The sequence below is a fragment of the Magnolia sinica genome, chromosome 6 (assembly GCF_029962835.1).
Source record: "Magnolia sinica isolate HGM2019 chromosome 6, MsV1, whole genome shotgun sequence".
Taxonomy (NCBI): Eukaryota; Viridiplantae; Streptophyta; class Magnoliopsida; order Magnoliales; family Magnoliaceae; genus Magnolia; species Magnolia sinica.
In genome coordinates, this window is record NC_080578.1 from 102,944,803 (window position 1) to 102,957,445 (window position 12,643).

Genomic DNA, 12,643 nt, shown 5'->3' on the forward strand with positions numbered 1-12,643 from the left:
TGCATCTTCCTAATGGATTAGATGGAAAATGCAAAAAACCAACACGTAGGAAATCCTGCTTGTGTTAACTCAAATGCAAAAACCAGCACGTAGGAAATCCTGCTTGTGTTAACTCACATGCGGATGTTCCGTAGAAATGATATCTTATGGGGACGCGGATTAGCTACTGACAAGTTGAGTAGCGAGGCCCGCTACTGAAGTGACGTCACCAATTTCTGTGGAGCCCACCATTATGTATGTATTGTATCCATACCGTCCATACATTTGGAGAGATCATTTTAAGGCATGATCCAAAGAATGAGGCAGATCCAAGGCTAGAGTGGACCCCAACACAGAAAACAGTGGGGAGAGTGATGTCCACCGTTGAAACCACCGAAGGTCCACTATGATGTTTATTCGAGATCCAACCTTTTCATGTGTTAACACAAACATAAAAGATGGAAAAACACAAATATAAGCTTTATCGAAAACTTTTGTAGCCCTTAGAACTTTTTAATGGTGGGTGTCACTCTCTCCACTGTTTTCTATGGTGGAGTCCACTCGAAGTTTGGATCTGACTCATTCTTTGAATCATGAAATAATATGATCTTTCCAAATGGATGAACAGGCGTTGATACAAAACATAGATCACATGGGGGGCGGATTGGATACTGACAAGGTCAGTAGCCAAATTGCTACCGAAGTGACGTCACCAAGCTTTGTGGACCCATCATGATGTATGTGTTGTATCCATACTGTCCAACCATTTTTAGAGATCGTTTTATGGCATTAGGAAGAGAATTAGATAGATATAAAGTTCACGTGGACCCCACCATAGAAAATAGTGGGGACAGTGACATCCACTGTTCAAAACTTTTTAGGAGCCACGGTAGTTTCCCATGAAGCTTATATTTTTGTTTTCACTTCATCTCTATGTTAACTTATGAATAGGATGGATCTCAAAAATACATCACCGTGGGCCATGTAAATGCTTCAACGGTGGGTGTGATGGCTCCCACAGTTTTCTGTGGTGGGTCCACTTGAAATTTAGATCTATATTATTCTCTTTGTAATGCCATAAAACGATCTTTAAAAATGGTTGGACGACATGGATACAACACATGCATCATGGTGGGGTCCACAGAGCTTGGTGACGTCACTTCAGTAGCGATTTGGCTACTGACCTTGTCAGTATCCAATCCGCGCCCCACCATATGCATCATAGTAGGGCCCACATAACTTGGTGACGTCACTTCAGTGGTGCCTCGCTACTCAACTAGGTGACGTCACTTCAGTAGCTAATAAGCGTCCATCTTAGAGGGACTGAATGGGATGCGTGCTGCATGGGCTGCTCCCCCTGCCACTAGCCCGGTGGCTGATGGTAGGTGCTCTGTGGGCCCCACCATGATGTATGTGTTTCATCCATGCTGTTCATCCATTTTACAGATTATTTGAGGACTTGATCCAGAAAATGAGAGGGATATAAATCTCCGTCGCCCACACCACAGGAAAACAATACTGATTGGATATCCACCATTAAAATCCTCCTAAGGTCCAATGTACTGTTTATTTGACATCCAATCTGTTGATTAGGTCATACAGACCCAAATGAAGGGATAAAACAAAGATCAGCTTGATCCAAAAATTTTATGGCCCCAAAAAGTTTTTTAAGGTCGATCTTCAATCAACAATGTTTCCTGTAATGTGGTCCCCTTGAGATTGGGATATACCTCATTTTCGTTCTCATACCATAAAATGATCTATAAAAATGAATGGACGGCATGGATGAAAACAATACATCATGGTGGGACCCACAGAGTACCGACCACCAGGCAGTGGCTGTTGGCTGGGGGAGTAGCCAATCCGTTCCCGTGCTGCATGTGAACAACTGACAGATTTCACGGTCTCAATTGCCTGATGCATTTTCTTTCGCTTTTATTATGTCTTGAGATGAGATGGATCTGATACAATCGTTTTTTCAGAAGCTTTGACTGCAAATTGGCACATGGGCCCACCTTGACGTTTTAATCACATCTAATCCGTTCAAAACGTTAGAAACCTAATATCGTTCGTGGCATCCAAAAATATTGCTGATCCAAAACTCATATGGACGACACCACCGGTATAGTTAGGATGCGGGACACACACCGTAGAATCCTTCCAGATGGTATGTGAGGTCATCTAATCTATTCAGAAGATGCATCTGGCCAAAATCTTTGAACACTATTAAAAAAAATAAATAAAAAAAATAAAAAAAATACATGCCATTAGAAACTTAGTTGGGCCACAACAGACAATTTACAGGTTTGAAGCATGATTACATGGCGTAAACCACCTAAATGAGCTTTGGGTGGAAGCTACGTGGCCCTACCACCTACCCCGTGCATTAGTTTCTCCAGCTCACGTTACCACATGATCCCAAAAATAAGCAAATCCAAGTTTTAAATGGACCGCACTACGGTAAACAGGATAGAAATAGAGGTGGGCATCCAGCGGAGTCAAGTCAAGGTGGGCCAAACTCGGCTTAACTTGTTCATGCTGTACTCGAGTTCAAGCTCGGCCTCGAGCTGAACATTGAAACTTGGCTTGTTTGCCAAAGCTGTTAAGTTGAGTTCAAGTCGAGCTACTGATTTGAGTCGAGTCGAGTTAACCTCGAGTCGCGCTCAAGCTTGTTAGGTGAGAGAGTAATGGATTCTGTTCTTGATCCTCCTCTATTGATAAAAAATTCAAAAATCTTAAGAGAATCAAAGCAAAACCCAATGAAAAAATCAAATAAAGCTTCGAATCAGATGAGGAAACCTATAAGAACTAATCTGTTCTTGATCTTCTTCCACCAATAGAAATCCAAGTATTAAAAAAGAAACAGATCAGAAATCCAAGTAAAGAGCTCTAGCTAATCAGATCATTGGATTTCCTTAAAGCTCTAACAAATCTGAGAAGAACTAATCTGAGATTTCTTGGGTTTCTCACCCAAGAAGCAGATCTCAAGAAATTGAAATCATATTATTGTGGAGCTAAAATGAAAACTGCCGGTGGTAGTACGGGCGGGCATGTGGGTGGCAATGGGTAGAGAAAGAGAAGAAAGAGAAAGGGAAAGGGAAAGGGGGTGCGTGTGGCGGGTAGAGACTCAAGGGTTTGTTTTTTTATTTTTTATTTATTTTTTATTTTTTTTATTTTAAGTTAAAACTTAAAACTTATATTAATATAAGTTAATATATATATATATATATACATACATATATATATATATATATATATATATATATATATATATATATATATATATATATATATTATAATATATATAATATATAATATATTTATTAATCGATCAGAGTCGAGCTTGAGTTCGAGCTTCGAATCGAGTTGAAATGCCCCCTAGTCGAACTCGGCTTGAACTCAACTCGAGCTTCAAATAATTAGCTTGATTGGGCCTGAATCGGCCATTCAAGCTAAGTCAATCCGAGCTGACTCGAGCCGAGTCGAGCGAGTTTTTCAAGCTAGCTCAACTCGTGAACAGCCCTAGATAGAAATGCCCACTATTATAGGACCCATCATGCTATTTATATGCTATCCAAACCGTTCATAAAGTCAATCTAATTGAGATGAACTGACACAAGGCTTCCATGGCACTGCAAAGGTATCAAGGTAGGCGAGTCCATTCCAACTCTTTCTTTTAGTGTTGTCCACCTTAGTTTTGGTATAGTGAATGAATCGGGGTGAAATCCTTGGAGACGGATCGGCTACTCCCCAGACACCAGCCTCGTGGCTGGTCGTCAGTGCTCTATGGGCCCCACCATGATGTATGTGTTTCATCCAGTCCGTTCATCCATTTTTGCAGATCATTTACGGATTGATACAAAAAATGATAGGGATATAAATCTTAGGTAGACTACACCACATGAAAACAATAATGATTGGATATCCATGATTAAAATCCTCCTAAGGCCCACTGTACCATTTATTTGACATCCAATCTGTTGATTAGGCCATAAAGACTAAGATGAAGGGAAAAAATAAATATCAGCTTGATCCAAAACTTTTATGGCCCCCAAAACATTTTTAATGGTCAACGTTCATTCAACACTTTTTCCTGTAATGTGGTCCACTTGAGATTGATATATACCTTATTTTTTCTTTCATATCATAAAATGATCTATAAAAATAGATGAACAGCATGGATGAAACACATACATCATGGTGGGGCCCACAGAGCACCGACCCCAGCCAATGGCTGCTGGCAGGGGAAGTAGACAATCCGTTCCCGAAATCCTTGGGACATCTAGGTGGGCCCCACGAAGCTTCCAACCACATGAACTTTCCTTTGGCAAGGGCACAGGCAACTCGGGTCCTGGACTTTGGAATCCAAGGAGAATAAAGGGGCCGGAGGTGATGAAAAGATTACGTGATTAAATCATCGCATCAATTATAGATAAGCTCTTGTATTTCACCTTCTTGTATTTCATTTCTCTTTTGCTTTTGTCCTTCTCTTTTCTTAACAGTCCATCTTCCTACCTCTCCACAGCTACTTAAAAGTGAAGTCATGATATACCCAGAATTTTCACGGCATTAGTACTTTCATTTCATTCCTCTGCAACCTTCAAAAATACCATCCATCCATCCATCAAAAATACCATTATGTGTATCCAACGTTTCGCCAGTGGTTCTATTCTAGTGCTTTGAATATAGGTTTTCTTTTTCTCTTATTTTGGAAGAAAACCTTCTACTTCTACTTCAAAGACACGGCATCGGCATCAGCGATCCAACAATATTTGATAGCAACAATCAAAAGGTATGATCTAATCTAAAATATCTATTTTGAGTAATTGTGAGAACTTGATAATATCTATTGGTGATTCACAGGACTTAGTCAATTAATCTAAACCTTTAAGAAATTTCTTTTTCTGCTGTGTATGGGAACAAGCCAAACATGTGTGGGAAGTTCCCATGAGCTCGACCGCGCTCATAGAACCATTTCGCATATATATATATATATATATATATATATATATATATATAGAGAGAGAGAGAGAGAGAGAGAGAGAGAGAGAGAGAGAGAGAGATGATCACCTGTTACCTGTGCACCTTTGCACATGTGTCATGGGCCTTTAATCAGAATGGTCCATATGATGCTGCATCCCATGAAATCCCTAAGGGCCAATTTTAACCCTGATCTAAAACTCTGGTGGGCTAATAGCAATGAGAGATGCAAATCAAGGGAGGAAACTGTTTTCTTTTGCAAGGGCCCATGTAAAAGTTGGGCCCCGAAGATTTCATAGGATGCTGTATCATGTGAACCGTTCAGATTTTAGACTTACATCATGTATGATGAGTTCTCAAAAAGTTCTCACGAGAACCCATGAGAACTGGTGCGCAGCGAGGAGCAATCAACTATTGGTCCATAATCAAGCTTGGTAGAATATCCTAACCTTTTATTTTTAGAATTGAATGCTAGTTATTGGTCATTGGAGATTTTATTTTCATTTGCTATTAATTCATCTATCTACCTAAATGATAGTCATAATCATCGGTTCATGGTTTTAGGCCGGATCCAATACACACCATGTTTCTACCCACAAACTCACATGTGGGGCTTACTGTGATGTTTTAATGACATCTAATCCATCCTTCACATGTGGCCCCACCTATTCTGAAACTCAAGTTGATCAAAAGATGATTGAATGGTCAATGTTCCATATACACCCTTGTGGCAGATTTAGTTTTGGATCCACCTCAATTTTAGGCCTACCCCTAAACTGATCTGGTTGAAATGGTGGACAGAGTAGAATTGTGGGAAACATCACAGTAGGCTTGACTATTGCAAGGGCTGCCATTCAATCTCCACGCTTTGTTGCATGCATAATGTTAACCGATATGAATTGCTACATACCAACCTTGCCAGGACTCTGTGGGCCGGTTGAGCTCATGTTAGGGGTAGGCTAAAAAATGAGGTAGATCTGAAACTTAAGTAAGCCACACAACATGAGTACATAGGGTGCAATGACTACTGGTGAAACCTACCTGAGTCTATTCAGATATTTATATGCCAGCCAATTATGGCCACCATGATGCATGTTGAGAAGTCCACTCCATCACCTAGGCCACTGTGATGCATGTTGAGAAGTCCACTCCATTCATCCATTTTTTCCGGCTCATGTTTGTGGGTGGGCCCCAAAATGAGGTAGATCCGAAGCTTAAATGGGCCACAATGAAGGAAACAGTGGAGATTGCACAACCATCATTGTAATCTTTCCAGTGCCGACTTGTGTATTGGATTTGCCTCATATTTAGACCCACCTGGTAAAATGATATGATGAAAATGATGGATAGGGTGGATTTCTAAAAAAAACTCATGGTTTACCACCAATATTTCAAAAGGTGGGCTGGGGATAATTGAATAATGGGCAGTTTTAAGTGGTGTGGCCCATTGGAGTGTTGTAGAAACTGCCTTATATTTGTGCCCACTACCTAAAATGGACTGACAAAAATTGTTCATAGGTGGATTCCTCAAAAACATCACGGTGGACCACACAAGTTTTTAGAGCTTCTATGCTCTATCATTCAATACATTGTTTGAAGCGGTGTGGCCCACTTGAGTTTTGGATCTTCATCATATTTGGGCCCACTTGAGTTTTGGATCTTCAGCATATTTGGGCCCACTGACTAAAATGAATTGGCAAATTGGTGGAGTGGGTAGATTTCTTAAAAACACCACAATTGGATGGCACAATTTTTAGTGGGCGTTAGAGTTGTCACGCCCCAAACTCGGAAATCAGGCTTACAAAATTCTCGATTACCGAATCCGACGCCGATAACCTCTGTAGTATTCCATTCTTAGCTCTCAACACCCATATACCAGATTCCGATCCTAAGATTCTATAAGGAGGATTTTAAACATGAATTTACTTCATAATGAGCATAACCATAGCATAACCCACGAACAATAACAACAAGAGCACATAACAAAATCTACTATAATAAAAAACTTTGAGTACGAGGCGCATAAAGGGAAATACAATGATAATAATTATAACCAAAAACTCCTGAAGCTCTGCATCACGCTCCTACTCCTGCTCAGCTATGACTGCGTCCTCTCGTCACTTGTACGCATCTATCGTTCATAAGCTTATTGAAAGCTTAGAGGGTGGTGAAAGTGTGTGCACAATATAAGCGTGCTTAGAATACAATATTATAGTAATGCGGAATATGTTGGTGAATCCATGAATACTATTAGCCGTACCAAGCTATATGATGCAAGGCATGAATGCTATCGGCCATACCAAGGCCATGCGATACGAGATGCAACTCAAGCATACCAATCCTTATCGGAATCCACATAATCATACATCTCATCTCTGGGATATCATCGGGGTATAATACACTTACATCACATTGTCACCCCAAACCAGATGTTCAACCGTGCAAGCGGAAGAGACCTCACTACCCGCCTAACTAGCAGTCAGCCAATATCTACCCGGCATGTTGGTAGAGAACCCATTTACGAGCTGGTCAGACTCAGCCTACCATTGCCCCTACCCTCAGACGGGTAAGGCCACACCCCCTTCCAACCGACTAGGACACAGTGGGAGACACGACCTCCTAATATTCGGCCCTCATATGCTCATACATCCACTCAGTCTAGGCATTGGAGCATCCTCCATGGTACCATAAGGGTTTGGGGACTTTCACCTTAGGACATCCTACGCGCCCCCATGCTTAAACAGAATTTTCAGTATCCAATCTTACTGTTCGTGCTATAATTGTGGAGGCTACAATCTTGATGTCGCTAGGGCGAATAGTAATCATAATCACACAATGCAAGATGCATGAGTCACGCAATCTAATCAGGCATCAATCCTCGCATACCATGCGCTCATGTGGGACAACTCCGGCTATCAGGGAGTCCCATGAACAACCTGCCCACTGTCATATGCAATGATAAACCACATCTCATACCAAGCATGCAGATGATGTGTATGGGCATGTATCATGATGCCATGCTGTAACATACTCATAACCGGCATCGATAATCGGCCTCGATATGAATATATTAAATCCGATAGCATAGATCCATCTGTCTATGGTGATGATGGACTATGTAACATCGATGGTGCCCAATGATTTGGGCTAACACACTAAGAGAATGATGAGAATGGGTCTAACAAGGCCTGAGGGAATGTCACAATGTGGACATTTAACCATCATTGCCCATCAATGTGGACATTTAACCAACATTGCTCCCAAGGAGTGGCCCACATAGAGCCTAACATATGTGGGCCCATGGCCTCACACAAGGGCTTAATATGCATCTTGATGGGCCTCATCAATGGGCCATAAATACATCATATTGGGCCACACACAATAGCCTCATATACATCCCATCGGGCCTCACTCATGGGCCTCATGTACATCATAATGGGCCTCACCAAAAGGGCTAGCTACCAATACATCATATTGGGCCACTCACAAGGGCCCATGGGTTAAGCACAAGAGATGGGTAGTGAGTGCATCACATACATCATAGTGGGCTTGATAGAGCAGCCCATATAGTCCAGAAAATTAGGTGAACAGATTGCCTACAATGCAAACCTCAAGGTGGGCCTGTCGCGCCACCAGAATGGGCCCAATGGGCGGCCTATAGTCTAGGAAAAATGGATGGGCAGCCTGGATATACAACGAATTCATTCGGGTGAACCACTATCCTAGACGGTGCGAATGTCCAGTACATGGATCATGGCAGCCCTACGTCCCATGGACGGTGCAGATGTACATCACGGTGGGGCCCACGTCTAGCTGAACCGCACTGCGAGGATGAAATACATACAGCATGGTGGCCCACATCCATCCCAACTGGACAGCCAACTGGATGTACAAACATACATCAAGATGAGCCCCACATGCAAGGATGGTGGATATAGAACACATGCGTCAAGGCCCACAGATGGTGTGAATACAGAATACATGCATTAAGGTGGGTCCCACCTGCCACACGTGTGGGGTGGGCCCACATCCAAGATAGATGGGCGGTGTGTATAAAACACATACATCATACTGGCCTCACAGCACCGTCCCAATCCATGGACGGTGCAGATGTAGAATAAAAACACTAAGGTGGGTCCCATCCCCACACGTGCCACACGTGTGGGGTGGCCACATCCAAATAAATGGACTGTCTGGATTTACATCAAAGTGGGCTCCACCAACCACTGTCCTGATGGATGGATGAATAAAATAGAACATCATTTGGTGGGTCCCACCCACACGTGTGGGTGGGCCCGCGCCTCAAACAAACAGGTGGCGTGGATATGGGCCACATACTTGAGGTGGTCCTTGGACATATACATTAAGGTAGGCTCCACCATCCAAGGGTCTAGATGGTGGATGGTATGGATGAAACAATACATTATGGTGGGTCACACGTGTTGCGGCCCATCAGATATATATATATAAATTTTTTGGTCAACGTCCAAGCCTGCTGGACAGCTGCCTACTCGTTGGGCCTGGCCAATCCTTAGGCCCACGGCTGGGGTGACCTTACTATATGGACGATGGAGATAAAACCCATACTTCACAGTGGGGTCCAAGGGTGGGCCACACGCCCCGAAATCAGGTCGATATTTGTGTTTTCCTTTCATCTGGCCTGGCCCAAGAATGGGCAGCAAGGTGCTACTTCATAGTGTAGTCCATAAAATGGTTAAATTGGGAAAAATACATCAGATTCATCAAGGTGAGGCCCTCATAGATGGGTTACACACACTCCAGACCCAAGCCATCATCCATATCATCCATAGATCAGGCCTTATAGGCCATCTAACCCATGCAGGCCCAACGGCCAGCAATATGGGCTTAGACGTCTAGCAGCCTAGGCAGCAAGGACGTCCTTGCCACTGAACGACTTGGAAGCTATGGGCACATCAGGTGGGCTACACACATCAGGGAACAAAGAGAGGAAAGGAGAGAGAGAGAGAAAAAGAGGGTCATGGCCATGGGAAGGACTCCGCCAGTATGAGCTCCTTCAAACGTCCAAACCATTCATCAATGAGTCTCATACATGCATGGGCCCTTACATCAAAAAATCTAAGGTGGGAATGCCATCCCCACCATGCAATCAAGGTCTAGATGACCTATCAATGATCTAGATCAAGTAATACATTATGATGGGGTCCATGGAGAATGGCCCCATCATGGCTTGTGCATGCAACCAAGGTGGGCTATTGGCCACACCTATGGTGTAAAATGGGATCTCCACCATTGATTGGTGGGTCCTACATGCCCCAAGCAAGAATGTCTAGAGATCTAAGCAAGAAGAGAAGAATTTAGATTTAGAAAGGCACCCACTTGGAATCTTCTTCTCCTTCTTCTACCCTTGGGTCTTTTAGCTTCAAGGGAGGTGTTTTAATGGTGATGATGAGAATCTATGGGCTGGATAAGGGGGACTTGAGCTTGCAATGGTGCTGGAAATGGGGGTTGCTTGGGATGGTTGGAGCTCTGTAGCAAGGGAGAAATGAGAAGGAGAGGGAGAGAAAGAGATAAGAGGAAGAGAGAGATTGTCACGCCCTAAATTCGGAAACCGGGCTCATGAAATTTTTGATTGCCAAATCTAGTGCCAACAGCCTCCATAGTACCATATTCTCGGCTCCCAATGAGCATACACCATGTTCCGATCCTGGGATCCTACAAGGAGGATTTTCAAAATCAATTTGTCTCATAAGAAGCATAACCACAAGTATACCCAAATCACAAAGGCAACATCATCATCACATATCCACTAATATAAACATTTGAATACAATGCTGAAAGGGAAATACATGTAAGGGAGAGTTGACTTTAGGGGAGGGGTGGTTGTACTTGGGGATGGGACATGATTGATTGATTTGTACTCGATTGATGGGAGATTTCTCTTTGGTTTACAAAGCGCGATATTTTCCTCGAACTGAACGCCGACCCACATCTCTTAGCCCGGGTATCGCATCGGCGTGCGAGACGCGGCGTTGGAACCGCGACAATGGTGCAGTCGCACTGGTACAAGTCTCGAGTCAAGCCAACTCAGAACGATAGGATGTAACTCAGGGATGCGCGCAACTGCTATCTACGCATTGCGGGTCGCCAAAATTTGACCAGGAAGACCGCAGAAGGTTAAGAAATGGTACGGGCTAGGATATGGGTCTCACAGCTCTCCCCTCCTAATAAAAATTCCATCCTCGAAATTTACAGAACAGACAAGGGAAGAGGAAACATCACCAAGTATATATGTCAAGGTACAATCAATTTACAAAAGGATGAAGATAGCGCTCTCTAATCTCAACCTCGCCATCCCAAGACTCATCATCAACACTATGGTGATCCTACTGAACCTCGGATCTTGGTTAGAAACGATCAAGACTAGAACAATAAGCACCTCACAATCTCAACGGTAGGGAGTTATATCAAAAAAATTCTAAGTTATTCAAACTCGAGGATCTAACCATTCTAAGTTCTCAACAATCATAGAGTGAAGAGTAGCTATCTTCATATATGTGATGTTATCTTTAGGTATTCCCAAGTTATGCTCTAATATCATCTTCTGTCACGCCCCAAATTCAGAAACCGAGCTCACGAAATTTTCAATTGTCAAATCCAGTGCCGACAGCCTCCTTAGTACCACATTCTCGGCTCCCAGTGCACATACACCAGGTTCCGATCCTGGGATCCTACAAGAAGGATTTTCAACATCAATTTGTCTCATGAGAAGCATAACCACAAGTATACTCAAATCACAAAGGCAACATCATCATCACATATCCACTAATATAAACATTTGAATACAGTGCTGAAAGGAAAATACATATATCAAAAATTAAAGCTCTAACAGACCGCTGCACGCTCCAAGCTCCATGCTGCTGAAACCTAACACCATCTGCACGCATCTATCGTGCATAAGCTTATAGAAAGCTTAGAGGATAGTGAAAGTGTATGCGCAAGATAAGTGTTAAGCACACAAATACAACGCCATAATCATACAATGTCGGAAATACTAACAAGATCATGAATCATATGATAATAGAACATACAATGTTGAAAATACTGGCGAGATCATGATTCATATGATAATAAAACAAGCAGAAACGTACTAGTAAGTCCGCGAGTCATATAATATTAGAGTACGCAATGCAAATCATAATGAGCCAAATATCATATATTATGGATGCAATGTAATATGCAAATCCTACTAAGTCCGTCTCGGCCATATAAGTGCAGAAACGTAGCAACCCAAAATGTCATATGTTAAGGATGTAATGCAATATGTGGTGCGAATGAAATGACCAAGCTGCAGTGTGAAGTCGGGATGATAATATGTGGTATTGTAGGCTATGGGGCCTATCACAAATGACTTTTATCCAAAATAGTCTCATACCTAAATTTGGATAGATAGACTCAATGTGGTAAGCTCCTGATTTCAGGTTAGTTGCGCCCCCTAACCGAAATCCTGGTTATTACAAAAGTACACATAATAATTAGTTGCGCACCACCAGCCCGAGAAGATAGTGAATGAATGAGTATGCAACTCCTGCTTAATAAGTCCACATATCAATACTATACATCTCTGAGATCATCACCGGGGTCTATTACACTCTACACCAAGTTGCCGCCCTTATCCGAGCGCACAACTGGGTAAGTAGAAGAT

At 42.6% G+C, this 12,643-nt stretch overlaps 1 protein-coding gene across 2 annotated transcripts in view; it reads left to right on the forward strand.

Moving 5' to 3' along the window:
* Positions 1-12,643, forward strand: part of LOC131249350 (probable disease resistance protein At4g27220) — a 178,180-nt gene that overhangs the window by 88,495 nt on the left and 77,042 nt on the right. The window contains exon 3 of one of the 2 annotated variants that reach the window (XM_058250048.1): positions 4,695-4,771. The gene's annotated coding sequence lies outside the window, so the exon portion shown is untranslated. Of the gene's footprint in view, positions 1-4,694; positions 4,772-5,342; positions 5,394-12,643 lie in introns of those variants that run through there. The other variant, XM_058250049.1, reaches the window with a different exon arrangement.